We start from the raw sequence: 16461 nt of genomic DNA, 5'->3' as shown, positions 1-16461 counted from the left end.
TTGTAACCAAAAAAATTTAAGAAATGCTCTACTTCACATTCCACAAGTAAATATCTAGGCACTCAAGAAGTGAGGAAGAGTGAAACTGGTGTGAGAGGCTGGAAACAAAAATGATGAAGGGTTGTGACATGCAATAAATTAAAGGTTAACCCATAAATCAGTAGTGACAAATTTATATTCTTATAATATGATAACTTTAAGTAGGAAATACATGCTTTGATATTTTGAGGAATTTATCTTAAATTCAACATTGCCACCTATTTGGAATCTTATGATGAATTTGAAAATACACTGTAAATTAAAAAAAAAAACAATTGAAGTTTCACCATATTGTATGTACAGACATTCTATTAACTAGAACACAGTTGTACAAAGCATTTTGGGGAGCCAACCCTAAGGTTCTTTGAATTTTGTCATTTCTCCTCAAAACTGAGGATAAGTTTAGAATCTGAATCTGGAATGTCTGAGACTGAATCTCAGATCCAGCATCTTATTATATAAGTTACCTAAATTATCTGAGTTTCGTTTATTCCATTTACAAAAATGCAAATAATCAAGAGTACCTATTTCATGTGTACCTATAGTAAGGGTTAAATGAACTGTACATTTAAAGCATTTGGAATAGGGCCTGACACACAGTAAACGCTGAATTAATATTAGGTGCTATTATTAATTTCAAATTTTTATTCCTGCTTGAGTATAATGAGAGATTCTATAAGAAGTGAAAATCTAAGTATTTCAAATAAGCAGCAGAAATTTTTGTATTGCATATGTTTTGCTTAAACATGGCTAAGAAACATTGTAGAACTCAAAGAGAAATAGTATTACAACCACAATCCCCAGTCTTCCTACCTCAATAATTATTTTTAAGCTTAATTTTTATTTTTAATTTTAGATGATTAAATATGACTCAATTATGGAATTTCAGTATATAGACATGCATTTACATGCATATATAATAACTAAAAGTTATAAATGCAGTTTTGCATAAATACATATTCACTTTCTATTGATTGTGTATATGGTGGAGATTGCTAACTAATCACCAAACTGTCTGCTTCTTCCTCTGTCACACAACCTCTACTTCATTTGCAGTTGGTTGTGATCATGTGACTATTCTAGCCAAGAGAATGTAAGCAAAAGTGACATGTACCTTTTGGAAACCTGAATCCTAAAATCTTCCATGTTTTTTTCCTCTTGACTGACAAGGATGCATTTCTGTGTTTATTTTCTATTATTTCCAACAGGGTTACTTCCTTCATTCTTCTGTGTTATATGTGGCATTTTTCTTTAGAATGTGTGGGTTTGGGATATGGTGTTAGTACTAGGTAAGAGGTTTTCTTTTGTGGGAGGGGCAGGGGCAGTCCTGGTGGTCAGGAACAGCAAAGGAAGGCATTTCTCAGAAGCCAATGGGTACAGTAACCAAGACAGTAAAGAAAGCTTGACCACATCAAATTTGGCTTTGATTATAGTCACTGAATCATGAAACTGTTGCACACTTTTATTTAGTGTGTTCTGGCAACTAAAATATCCATGTCTACAGTAATAAAAAACATATATCTTCAGGGACAGCCATGCTTTCTACATTTTGTCATTCTCCATGTATGTTGGACATATAAAGCTACTGGTGGCATCAATCCCAGCAGGATCTTAATCATCCCCAAGACGTGTGTTACTTGTCAAGCACATCTCAGGTTCAGACTGGAACCAGCGATTTTGCACTGGATCTTCAATGTGCTCTTTAATACCCAGAGTATTCATATTCCCTCAGATATCCTGAGGGTCACCATGTTTTTATAAACCCCAGAGGGACAAGGCTAGTTACACACTGACGATGGAAGAGCCTCTGCAGCCTCATACAATGCCGAATGGAGCAAAATCCCTCTGCCATCTATCAGGAACAGCTGTTTTGATCTTTTTTTGAGCAGGATATCATCATCCATTATATTAAGCCATCAGTTTGAAGTTCTTCTTTATTACTACAGCTAGTATTATCTAACTAATACAATTAGTTTTTTCATGTTTATGATTTCAATGAGTTAGAATTACTAGAATAAAAATACCCTATTAATTCTAAAACAAAACATTTTATTATAGTTGCTTAAATGTTCCATGGTCATTACATATTCATTCTACTCTATTATACTAATATTTATCCAGACAATGTTTTTAAAAGAATAATATATACAAATAAAAGTCTGAATTTAAGAACTTCTCAGACTTTGGGGGGGTTCAGTTTAATTTGCATCCTTTGAATTTTTATAACTTCAACTGCTTAGAATGTGAGTCATAGTCATTAATTCTAGAATTTTCTGTCCTGACTAAACAAAGAATTCAAGAGGCTCACTAGACTCCAACCCAAGACTGCAAGAACATTTGGACTGGTGATGTATTTTTCCAATTACTGCTTTCAGTGTTCACTGTCTATGAACACATTGAAGCCATTTAGGATATATTATTCTGGTAAATGAGCAGACTGTTCACACACATTAAATTCCTGTTCCTGTGTAGATTGTAAAATGCAATACCTTTATCTATTTCATGCTGGAATTAAAAATCCATATCACAAATTCTTAGAAAATAAAGCATTATCCCTTCCTGGAAAATGCAGATGAGAATGAATATATACATATATTATTAGAAAAGCACTAAATTCTATCCACTATTTTTCTGAGTAGTGTAGCTAAGATTAATTTATTCTGCCATATACAACTGTAATATATATGTCTGTTAACTTTAAGCTAAAGGAATTAAAAAAGGCAAAGGGACTAGGATCGTGGAAGAAGTAGGAAAGCATTTGTCTGTGAACTGAGAGTCAGGAAAAAAAGTTGGTGGTGGAGTTGTCAGAGTGAATAAACAGGTTTTCAGTAAAACCAGAAGGCTTTGTTTCTAGCTTTCCCATTTCATATGTTTGTGTGACAAGATGTTATATTGTTTTTTAATCTAAGATTTCCATTATGATTATTCATACTTACATTAAACAGACAGGCCATTTCTCTAAAAAGGATTCTTTCAGATTTATTTGGCAGCAATTGAAGAATGATTCAGATGACAGAAAGGAAAGAACCACAGGTAACTGTGGCTTTAATTTACATGAAAAGATGCCTGCCTGTTTTAGGCTTGTTTGTGTCAGAAGGGAAAGGAAATTAAGGGAATCCAAAAAACTTTTCCAATAAATAATCAAATGTTTGGCCCAAGCTGAATCTGAGATGTTCAAGTTGGAAATCTAACAACAAAAATTAACAGTGATAATAAAACGTGTTACCATGTCTTCACATTGTAAAAGATAAATTTTGTGCCCTACTCTAGACTCCCTATAAGCCTAGGATGTAGAAGTGACTTCTCTGAACTAGATATACTACTCTCCTACTGTTGGGCATTTCCTTTGCCTTCAAATATTTTCCGCTATTAAAAACTACAGAGTTCCCATGTGGCTCAGTGGGTTAAAAACCAGATGTAGTCTCTGTGAGGATGCAGGTTCAATCCCTGGCATGACTAAGTGGGTTAAGGACCTGGCATTGCCAGAAGCTGCAGTGCAGGTCACAGATGCAGCTCAGATCTGGTCTTGCTGTGCCTGTGGTGTGGGCCTGCAGCTGCAGCTCCAATTCTACCCCTAGCCCAGGAACTTCCATATGCCACAGGTGTGACCATGAAAAGAAAAAATGCATATATAAATATATTTATGTGTGTATATATATATTTATACATATTATATATAAAACAAAAACAACAAATCCTCTCAACAATATCTGGAGCTTCTTCCATGTTAGATTATTTTTACAGTCAATTCTTAAAATATTCTTTTTTTTGGAAAGAGAAAAAGAAATTTTAATGGAGGTGGGGAATTTGAAGGAAAGAAAAATGGTCGTATGCTTGAAAATGTAATAGCACTAGGGAAGCTAGATGGTAAAACATCAGACTGAGTACATTTCATGACAAGTGGACAAGGAAAGTAGGGTTATGAGAGGCCTATCCTGACAAACAGACATAGCTCAGACTCAGATTTGTGTGCGGTAGGTAGTACGTGCCCTGAGAAATGCATTGAAAAGAAGCCAGTTGGGGATCAGATATCTGTAACAAACAGAGTTTCCATTAAAATAAAGATCAAGTAGAAACAAAAAGAAAAAGAGAGTTTACAATGTATTTTGTACACTCTGATTTGGTTCTAAATAGTATGTTCTTTGAGGACAGAAATTGTTTTGTTTATCACTGTCCAAAGCACAGAATAAAGCCATTATCTGGTAGGTAGTCTACGAGATACACACACACACACACACACACACACACACACACACACGATTATAATAGTCACTTTCCAGACAATCTATGAAACTAAAATTCTTAAATCTCTAAGTGTTTGCTATCAAGTTATGTCAAAGGAATGACACAGACTCATGTTATTAAACTTAGGGCATAATTCTAGTTTAGTTATTGTAAATTAACTATCCATTTACTTGGTCAAAGACAGTATCTGGAAATCCCTAATGGACTTTAAAACAATAAAGTTTATCTAAATGAGGTATCATAATGTTAATACCTCTTGTAGAATAAAATCTGGTATAAAATCACACACAATACTATTGAAAATTAAATGCTGTGAAAAATGACCAAGGAGGTACCACAAGACAGAAAAGACTGCTGTTTTTCTAAATTGCTAATAAGCAACCCTCAAGTAGGTGAAGGCTCTGTCAAGTTCACAAAATTATCCAAAGAATTAAATTCTAGACAGAGGTTCTCATAGGACTATAGACTAATGGCTGCTTTAACCCTGTTGTCCGGTATCAAAGGAGTCATTTATTTTGGAATGAGTATGCTCATCAGCTGCTTAAAGAGGCCCAGGGCACTTAACTGAGCTCAATCTAGAGGAGAATTACAGGATTTATTTTCCATGAACACAACTTGATTAAAGTGACTCTCATCTGAAATGTGCTAAAAGATAGGGGAAGCTACTAAATAAGTGTTATTAAGGTCCAGGGACAGGATTAAAATCAATGGCTTATATTAAGTACGAGTGAGGTGGGTGGAGAGATAGAGAAAATTATAAAAGCACTTATGAAATTTTGGAAAGCAATCTTCAGAGGAACAATGAAGACAAAAGCCTTGGGGAAATCCAACTTTCTGACTCTGACACACGCGGAATCATAACGTCTTCCTTATGAACCATTCCAATGAATTCATAGATACATGTAGAAAATTGACTGCAGACAGAATTTTTTTTTCCCCTCAGTGAAAATTGCGAAGAAGGAAAAGATCTTAGGAAGGCACGTTTTCTGCCTGTTTGACTTAACCCACTTTCGCAGTGCTCAGTGTGCTGTCCCCTTTTTATACGACTTCTGGCTTCTTAGAATCCATCAGGGGCATTTCCCTTTCAGGGGCTAGATCATTCATGCACAATTTCTGTCATGAGAACCTCCTACTCAGTTATGCTCAGACTTTACTATATCATAGCCTGTATATAGATACACCAATTCAAAATGAGAGGACAGTGATCATATAAGCTCAGAGAGCATTTACTGAGGACACGGTTTTCAGAAGATAATACGTCAAGGCTGTGGAGGTGAAAACAACATAACCTTTATAAATAAAGCGAATACAAGGAAGATCAATGTTAGAACAGAGATACTAAGAACAGAGAGCTAGACAGGTTTTGATAAGGAACATTATGGAAAGCTTCAAGGAGATGGTGACAGTTAAAAAGATGCTTATAGGGAGTTCTTTAGTGGCCTAGCCATTTAAGGTATTGGCACTGCTGTGGTGTGGGTTTGATCGCTGGCCTGGGAACTATACTGTGGGTGCGGCCAAAGAAAAAAAAGAAAAGAAGAAGAAGATGCTTATAAGATTTAAGCACAAAGACAGGGATAATGTGGGACTTTACAGTAGTAGATGAATTCCAGTCAAGGTCATAAAAAGCCCAGACCATATGCCCACTGTTCTCTTCATTAGTTGTAAACAGAGAGCTTAAATACCAGGTGGTTCAGTTCAAGGTTAGATACCTCACAATCCCAAGACAAGGGGAAAATTAACCTGAGCCTCCTAACAGCAACCTAATCACAGTACATACATATGTCAAATACATGCTACGCAGACATCTTGCTTTTATCTTTCTCTTCATCCCAACCCTGTATACTATCAGGTAACTTAACATTGCACTCATGGACCTAACCTATTCTTTTAGGTTATAAAAATAGCCTAATAATTTATTAATAGGCTCACCTTATAATTTATTAATTTCATGGCTTCTCCCCTCTATTACAACCTGACTTAACCGTCTCTCTGAAATCCCACTTGATTATAACCTCTTGGAACTCTCCCATCCACTAACTTTCACTAATTACTTACTTTTTCTCAGAACCTCCACTTGTTCCACCACTAAATGCTCCTAAATTGTGTTTCTTTTTCTATTTAGGCCACTCAGCTCTCTCGATGACAATATTACACACATATTTCACTGACTTGTCTCTGTCTTCGCTGACAATCCTCAAACAAATCTGTCTACTTTCTGTCTCTACTCTTCCTTGTAAACTATATGGTGCTGCTGAAAAAAAAAACAAAAAAAAAAGAGTGCTCTGCTAATTGAAATCATTATAAATGTATGATCTCCACCCTCTACAGAGTTTTCAACACTGTTTTGTACCCAAGCCCTCATTACTCTTTTTTCTAATCAGATTCTGATTATTTCCACCCTCTGCGGACAAACTATCATCCACTTTACAAGGAACAACAGAGACTATCAGGTGGTAACTCCTAAACTTTCATTCCTGCCACTTTCAAATATATGATTATGTCCCTCCTGTCCAGGAGGAATCCGAGTCTCTCACAGTCTTAAGGCTGATTTCACGCTTTTGCTTCTCATTTGAGAGCACACACCTTGATTCCCACCCATTTACATCTTCAAGTTCTTCTCTCTTGACTCCTTTTCTTCCACAACCAGTATGTTCAACATCTTCAAACTTTCTCTAAATGAACCTGCTTCCATGAAAGGGACCAAATGTCTTCTCTTTCCTATGAGACCTGCTTTAAACATTTGTTACTAGCAGAAACCCTAACTCACAGTCCATCCTGGTACCTAACCTTACTGCAGTTGTGCTTACCAAACTCATCAACGTCCAATCTTGGCTGAGCATTTTCAGCCTGTCTCCTATTTGACCTGACTACAGCATTTGTCCCTCTTGGTTCAGGCATACCCGCCAATTCCACTCCCACCCCACCACTCATTTTACCTGCATAACTGATACTTTCTTTTCCCTTTCTTTTTATGTTTTTTTCCCTTATTGATTATTCCTCTTTTCATTTTTCACTTCCTGGGAAATCTCTGCTTTAAAAGTTCTCTATAAAGGGGTTCCCATTGTGGCTCAGTGGTAACGAACCTGACTAGTATCCATGAAGATGTGGGTTCAACCCTGGCCCCACTAAGTGAGTTAGGATCTGGTGTTGCCATGAGCTGTGGCATATGTCTCAGATGCGGCTCAGATCTGGTGTTTCTGTGGCCGTGGCAAAGGCCAGCAGCTACAGCTCCAATTTGACCCTTAGCCTGAGAACTTCCATATGCCACAGGTACTAGCTCTAAAAAGAATGAATGAATAAATAAATAAACATTCTCTGTAAAAATTCAATGTTCTATATCCAATAGAGACAACACTTCCTTTTACTTCTTATTAAACACCGGGAATCAGCGCCATGAATCTCAACACATCCCAACATGAACTGCCATTTACCTTATTTATATCTTTCTGCAGCCCAACAAAATACTTTTGTTAACTGTATGAACTTCCAAAGCTTAATTGTATGTAATTTTCAAAGCTTCCAACTTTTTCATCTTTCCACACCTCATCAGTAACAAATCTTAATGAGTCTACCTCATCGAGCTAGATAATCTCTTGTCTGAACTCCAGCCATATCTGAATGGGTTATTTATTTTTTCCCATCCCAAACCATTTTCCACACTGACACTGAAGTTATTTTCTAAAAAAAATTCAAATTATGTCAGATCATTCTCCTATTGCAGTACTGCTAATAAGGAAACATATGACTACACAATTAAGTCCAAATTTAATGTAAGACCTGGCTTCACTGACTCAAGCATCTCATCTTTTTCCATAGTCCATAAATCACCCTATGCTTCAGTCACAATAATGTCTCCTCCTGTGCTCTGCACAGATATTCAAAGCTGTTTGGAGTTCTTGCCTTTGTACGCATTGCTTATTATGCTCTTCCTCTCTGCCTTTGAGGCTCATGTCAAAGGTCCTTCGTGTAAAGCCCTCCTAAATCCCTTTATACATAAGAGTGATCAGCCGGTCAGGCTGTACCAGCAGTCTATTCATTCCTTGAATGACGTTCATATTTATATATATATCTTTATCATGTCTCTTTTCCCTAATCTCCCACTGAGGACTCCTTGGCATTTGGCATATAAAAACACCCTGTCCCTTGAATTACTAAATAAATGCAGTCCCATAATTACAATTCAAGGAAAAAGTGTAGGAGGACCCTTCTTTGACATTTTTTGAGATCTGAATGTATTTGAGAGAAACCTAACTCTCCAAGGATAAATTCAAATTTCTTTTTTATCATTCTAAATATAATGGCATCACTGTTATAAGAAAGATTGGAATCCGTGTGGTCTCTGCAATGGATGGTTGTGTACCGTATCTTGTGTGCCTTTTCATGCAAGGTGCACTGAGAAGCATAGGCTTTCACAGCACAGTCTGACTTCACTTTATGTGGAATGCAGCTTAGAGCTGTCCAGAGGGACTCACTTGCAGTGTTGTCTCTTAGGATGAGGGGCTGCCCACTGCTATGGATTCACACCTGAGTCTTGAGGAGGGAGACTCTTGCCTATAAGATGGTGAAATATATGTATTTCTAACCAGTATCTAACATCAGGGCTGATTTGTTCATTATGTGTGGAACTATTTAATATTATACAATTGATACATTATACCTTATAATACTCCTTTTAATGTAAGTAGATAGATAGATAGATAGACAGACAGAGAGATAGATAGATAGATAGATAGATAGATAGATAGATAGATAGATAGATAGGGAAATTGGGAAAATCTTCATGAGGGGAAATAGTAATGGCCAAATAGCTCAAATATATTAAATTTTACATTCTGATGTGTTGAAAAATGAGTTTCTGTGCAATGGGAAGGTACTATTAAATATGATATATAGTTTTTGCCCTCATGGAGTTTATGAGCTATGTATGAAGATAAGCCATAATGGTGTGAAATAACAACACAACTTAAAAATGGTCCAGAAGACTGACAAAAGAAATACCGTAAATCATTATTAATGGTGAAATAAATGTATGCAAGTAATAACTGCAATAGGAATTCATGGAAGGAAAAAGATACCTTCCTTTGGGATACTGAGAGAAACACTTTTAGAATATGCATTTTGAAATTATAAAGTATTTTTATTTGACCTGAAGAAAGACTCTGAGCTATATCTATCTAGGAGGAAATCTGTATAATTACAAAGAGCTCGTTTACACTGTTTTCTCACAAATTTCAAAATTGTATTGCTCTTTGGGTAATGACTCCCACCATGAATTTGAAATAAAATAGTTAACAAGTTCAATAAGTCAGGGATTTTTTTTTTCCTATGCAACTGAAGAAACAGTCTTGAAGAGAGAGTAGGCTTTTCTGACAGTGTCATTACTGAAGAAAAAAAAATAACACATCAAGGTTAAAACAGATTTATACATAATTCTGAAATAGAGGATGCTAAGAACAGGACAATCCCTAGTTCTCTGCCATTTGAAGGGCACTAGGTATGGGCCCTTGGGAGAGTACTGAGGATGTGATACAAACTCTGCTGCTGACAGCTATCTTCTCTAGCCAAGAATAATCCTATCACTGTAGGATATCAACTTCTCTGCTCTGGAGGCATAGGCACTGCTCTTAGAGCTTTGAGCTGAAACCAACACAGCCAGGGAGCTCTGAGGTCATCCACTGGCTGCTTATCACATGATTGAGCCTGTGGTTCTTAACCATGGGTAATTATTAGAATCGGCCAAGGAGTTTTTAAAATATACTGATGCCCTGGCCCCACTTCAAACAAGTAAATCATAATCTCTGGTGATAGGCTCAGGCATGGCTCTACCCAGGAGATTCTGGCATGCATGAGGGCTATGAGATGCTGCATTAGACCAGTGCTTCTCACACTTTTAACATATGCAGGAATGACCTGGAGATCTTGTTAAAATGCAGGTTCTGACTCAGTAAGTCTGAGGTAAAAACAGATTCTGCATTTCTCCTCAGCTCCCAGCTGATGTGGATGCTCCTAGTCTGAGATCATGTGGGTCTGCAAATCTTTTTACACATCCTTTTTAAAAATCAACAAAATAATGGCAGAATTATCTTAAAAATCTCGAACCCACCATTAAGAGATTCTGATTTTCTCCATGAGCTCCCATCTATATCAATCCGGAATTAAAAACAAAATTCAGATGATACTGAAACTATTGTATCAATATGGTTTATATATTAGAAAGGCCTGTCCCAAGGTGTCCAAGAAAATACCACACATTTTGAAAACTGCCACTTGGTAAGGGTGATCTCTCTCAGTGGAGGCAGTGTTCTTTGTTATGCATTACGAATGACCGATGGCAAGCTAGGCCAGTGTAAGAACAGAACTGCTAAACTCCATTAGGGCTGTTTTCTCCCAAAGTATTTCAAACATGGTCCTTATCATCAATGCAGCACTCTTGGGAGTTACCACTGTGGCTCAGCAGGTTAGGAACCCAACTAGTATCCATGAGGATGCAGGTTTGATTCCTGGTCTCATTCAATGGGTTAAGGACCTGATGTTACCACAAGTTGAAGTGTAGGTTCCAGATGTGGCTGGAATCCTGCATTGCTTTGGCTGTGGCATAGGCCAGTGGCAGCAGCTCTAAAGTGACCCCTCCCCGGGAACTTCCAGATGCCACAGGTATGGCCATAAAAAAAAAGGTAGCACTGTTGGTTCAGTGGATTAGATGGAAATGCTACTCCTTGCCCTTATCAGAGACCCCCACCTATAATTTTGAGAGATGAGCCAATATTCACATATCTCCATTTCCTCTAGAATAGAGAAATTGTATTTGTATTATAATTAATAAATAAGCTGGAACTGGCAACAAAAAGGAATTATCTTAAAAAATTAGCTTTTAGGCTGAGAAATTTATACCTCTTACGGAGAAGTTTTTTTTTTTTTTTTTTTGTCTTTTTGCAATTTCTTGGGCCGCTCCTGTGGCATATGGAGGTTCCCAGGCTAGGGGTCTAATCAGAGCTGTAGCTGCCAGGCTACACCAGGGTCACAGCAACACAGGATCCGAACCGCGTCTGCAACCTACACCACAGCTCACAGCAACGCCAGATCCTTAACCCACTGAGTAAGGCCAGGGATCGAACCCGCAACCTCATGGTTCCTAGTCGGATTCGTTAACCACTGCGCCATGATGGGAACTCCATGGAGAAGATCTTAAATAAGACAGAAGATTTATCTTAAAAGAGACCTTCATACAGGACAAAAAGAGGGAAAAGGTCAAGAGCCATCCTAAAACAAAAATAACCGTGAAGCCCAAGTTTTAAACCAAACTGATGTGTTTTTCTCTTTTTTCCTAATGATGGTGACAACAAGATACAAATAACACTCTCTGTTTGTATTTTAGGTGCACAAGTGTGGATGTATGTAGATGCAAATAAACACATACATACACACACAAGAAGAAGATAAATTAAGACAAATTTCACTCCTTCAAGGGCTGACCTCGGCACCCAGAGATGAAATCTAACTCTAACTCTGTGACCCTAGGCCTCAGCTTCCCATCTGTAAAATGAAGGTGTTGGACTGCATGATATTTTGTGCAACTGCTTCTGGAGCACTTATTATGCCAACTACTGGGCTATCCTTAGCACATCATTAATCCTCTTTACACCCCTATGAGGCACAGTATGGTGCACCTGCTTTTGCAGATGAGAAAAGGAAAGGCACAAAGAAATGATATTTCTTGTCCAAGGGTAAAAATGACAAATGAGACTTTGTTCCTGACCTAGAGAAGGCTTCCATAGGTTACTCCTTCAGTAAACATTATTGAGTCTTCATTTACACACTTGAAATTAGGATTGCAAGACAAGCCTGTGGACTCCAGACCTAGTGCACATAACAGACCTCTCATTCCCTTGCGCTAAAATCAAAACTGACCTGGATGAAACATTCTGATCACTCCATCACAGGGGAGAACCCACCTAACTAGGAAACAGAACATGAAAAGTACATAGAAACCAATACATTTGGCAAAATGTTCCCCTCTTCAAACTGATGTGTGTTAGGAGGATTAAAAGTGGGAGATGTTTAGAAGAGAAAAGCATACAAACAGGCTCTTGTAGAATCTTCCTTTCACCTAACTTTTTCAAAGCAATCAGATCACCTTAAATTTGGAAGAGGGGGTCATCTAGATCCAAAAGATAACCTTAAGAAACAGAAAACTTTTTCAGCCCAAAACTTGCAAACCTGAGTAAGAGACAATGGTGAGGATTCAGAGTTTTTAGGTTAAAAAGAAAGGGTCTCAAAGCGCACACAGCTTGCAGTACTGCAGAAGCAAAGAGTAGAGCACACACCTTAGAATACTGGGGAGGGGACAAATAGTCTGGATAGATCTATCATCATTCAAGATAAGTAAACATATATAAGTAATATCATATGCTATTTGTCTTTCTCTTTCTGACTTACTTCATTCAGTATGAAAATCTCTAGTTCCATCCATGTTGCTGCAAATGGCATTATTTCGTTCTTTTTTATGGCTGAGTAGTATTCCATTGTGTATGTGTATGTATGTATATATATATACCACATCTTCCTAATCCAATCATCTGTCGGTGGACATTTAGGTTGTTTCCATGTCTTGGCTATTGTGAATAGTGCTGCAATGAACATGCATGTGCATGTGTTTTTTTAAGGAAAGTTTTGCCTGGATATATGCCCACTAGTGGGATTGCTGGGTCATATGGTAGTTCTATGTGTAGATATCTAAGGTGAGGGAGTGGGATGGATTGGGAAGTTGGGGTTAATAGATACAGACTATCGCCTTTGGAATGGATTAACAATGAGATTCTGCTGTGTAGCACTGGCACCTATGATGGAGAATGATAATGTGAGAGAAAAGAATGTATATGCATGTATGTGTAACTGGGTCACCATGCTGTATAGGAGAAAAAAAAACTGTATTGGGGAAATAACAATTATTTTTTTTTTTTAATTTAAAAAAATAGGAGTTCCCGTCGTGGCGCAGTGGTTAACGAATCCGACTAGGAACCATGAGGTTGCGGGTTCGGTCCCTGCCCTTGCTCAGTGGGTTAACGATCCGGCATTGCCGTGAGCTGTGGTGTAGGTTGCAGACGCGGCTTGGATCCTGCGTTGCTGTGGCTCTGGCGTAGGCCGGTGGCTACAGCTCCGATTCAACCCCTAGCCTGGGAACCTCCATATGCCGCGGGAGCGGCCCAAGAAATAGCAAAAAGAAAAAAAAAAAAAACTACTACACCTGAAAATAAAAAGCAAGAGCACAGTTTTTTAGATAAATACTTTATAAAGAGGAGTTCTCTGGTTGTCTACTGGTTAGGATGTGGTGCTTTCCCTGCTATGGCCTAGGGTTCAATCCTTGGTCTGGGAACGTAGTTCCCACATCAAGCTACTGCACGCCATGGTTAAAAAAAAATAAAGAAAGAAATTAAAAACCCTCCATTTTTGATAGCTGATGTTTTACTACTTGAGAAAATAAAACATTAACAACACACAAAAAGTCAAAACACATACACAGTACACATAATTATGTATTTTTGTCTCATCCACAAACTATTAGAAAAAATATAGAGACAAAAGAGCTCATTAGCATAAAGAAAATAAATAACTTTTATAATTACAATAATTACAAATAATAAGATATATATTCAATTTTGAAAAAGTAAAAATACATTAGTGCAACAGATTGAGTACACCATGCAGAATCATGAAGGAAAAATTCACAAAGATGAAAAACCAAGGAGAGAAGGTATTCAATATAATTAAAAGGCAATGGATAAAAATTTTGTATTCCTAGATTAAAAAGAACTATCCATATATAACAGGAAAAAATCCACAAAGATGATAGGTTATCTTAAACCAAAAAACAATCTCAATCCATGGAGTAAAAGAATTTACTATTAAAAAAAAATAAGGCTTGCTACCAATGAGCATAGTAAACATTGGACCACTAAGATAATAAAAGGAAGAAAGCATAAGCAAGAGAAGACATAAAGATCAAATACTTCTGTTATATAAAAGTGATAAACTCACCTATTAAAAGGAATAAGCCTCTTAGACTCAAGCAAAGGAAAAGAAGCACACTTTTAAATAAAGAAGAGCTGAAATGTAAAATTGCAACAAAAGTAAAAATGATAGATAATTAAAACCTCTCCGAGTATGTGATATTTCATCAAGACCAAATCCAAGACTATAAACACTGAAAGAATAGAGTTGGATTTTCACTTGCACGTTGTTTTGGAAAGGTATAATCCAATTTAATACTGTCACTAAATTTTAACATCAAGTGAGAAAACATGCCTCAAAATATTGAAATACGGAAATGGACAATATATCTTGGTTCTAGTTTCCTGTTCTCCACGTGGCATTAGCCTTTTCTAAGCTGAATGTTGACTTTGATTTATCATATTATGAGTAATCATTTTGCCCCCTCATGAGGTGGCGCTGCTTTGCAGGCAAATGTTCTGTGATTGTAATGCCCTTGATTTTTTTTTCCCCCTACAGCAATGTCTGTGAGTTAATTTGAATATTTCATTATTTTTCCCTTATTACTTTATGAAAACAAGTAGAAAATAGGAAAAAGAAAGTGTTAATATTAGTTTTAATACAATCAAGACCAAGATGGCTTGCTGAAGAGGGACTACAAGAAAAAAAATAAATTAGAAAACATCGGAGTTCCCGTCGTGGTGCAGTGGTTAACGAATCCGACTAGGAACCATGAGGTTGCGGGTTCGGTCCCTGCCCTTGCTCAGTGGGTTAACGATCCGGCGTGGCCGTGAGCTGTGGTATAGGTTGCAGACGCAGCTCGGATCCCGCGTTGCTGTGGCTCTAGTGTAGGCCGGTGGCTACAGCTCAGATTCAACCCCTAGCCTGGGAACCTCCATATGCCATGAGAAGTGACTCTAGAAAAGGCAAAAAGACAAAAAGAAAAATAAAAACAAAAATAAAATAAACTAGAAAACATAGAAAAGAGTGCAATGCACAGTTTCTGACCACAACAGGATCAATCTAAATTTAATAATAAACCTCAGCAGAGAGCTCCTTGCATGTAACTACATCAACTGTGTATGCAAATGTGAAGGAAATGAGTTTCATTCAAGAACAGTCAGGAAATGTTGGAAACAGACTAATCTCTGAAAAAGACAAGATGTCGTACAGATTATCCACAACCATCACTTAATTTGTGGACTGAGGTTTTAAGTGACCTCTGTAAAAAGAACCTTGACAGGCCTATAGTAGATAAGCAGACAGCTTACTACAAATAAGGGATTTTTTGGTCCTTGTTCACTTGGATTTTTGATACAATAAACATGTATTATTTGTATGGTTAATATTCTTGGTATAATAAAAAAACATTACAATTTAGTTTTGAAATGTACTTCATAGAAAACAATGGGCTAGGATTTCTCTGGTGGCCTAGAGATTAAGTATGTGGTGTTGTCACTGGTATTGTCACTGCTGCAGTGTAGGTTCAATCCCTGGCCTGGGGCGGGGGTGGGAGAGGGGAGGGGAGGGCACTGGAAACTCAATGGGCTAATTTAGAAGTGTCTTGATGTTCTTTAATGAGATGAGGAGTGCCTTCTTCCACTGCGGGGCCCTAGCTGCATCCTGATTCCTTCCAGAATATTGCTTCCTGCTATGCTAATCCTTTATGATGACAGCAGGATAACACATGTAAAAGTGAACTGAATACAGAAAAACCTCTCAGTGGTATAAATTGTTTTTATGATGTTATTTTTTTTTTCCCAGAGTCTAAACGAGAAGAGCATTGAGTGGCGGGAATTTGAATAGAAAGAGTATGTAAACCTTGGTGGCTGCATTGCTTTTTTTCCCTACAACCACCCTCATTCCTTGTACCTCTGAGCAAATTTCATACATTCCAATTCTAGGCCAAGAGTTTATTTCCGAGGAAACCTACACTAAGCAGCAGGCCTTTCAGAGGTTTCTGATGCAAGTGGTTTTTCCCCATGTCTAATCCAGTGACTATTGCACTATAACCATTATTGTTGTCCTTGCCCTTAATAATCATTGGTTCCACTCCTCCACAGACAACAATTAGATGTCAATCTCCTGATGCCATCAAATGAAACAGTCTGCACACTCCACCTTCTGGGAGATCCTGGCCCTATGAATGAAGTTGTTGTTTTTCCCTGGAACCCAGCACTGGGCCTTTTC

Source organism: Phacochoerus africanus, chromosome 12 (assembly GCF_016906955.1).
Source record: "Phacochoerus africanus isolate WHEZ1 chromosome 12, ROS_Pafr_v1, whole genome shotgun sequence".
Lineage (NCBI taxonomy): Eukaryota > Metazoa > Chordata > Mammalia > Artiodactyla > Suidae > Phacochoerus > Phacochoerus africanus.
Note: the sequence above shows the minus strand (reverse complement) of the source record.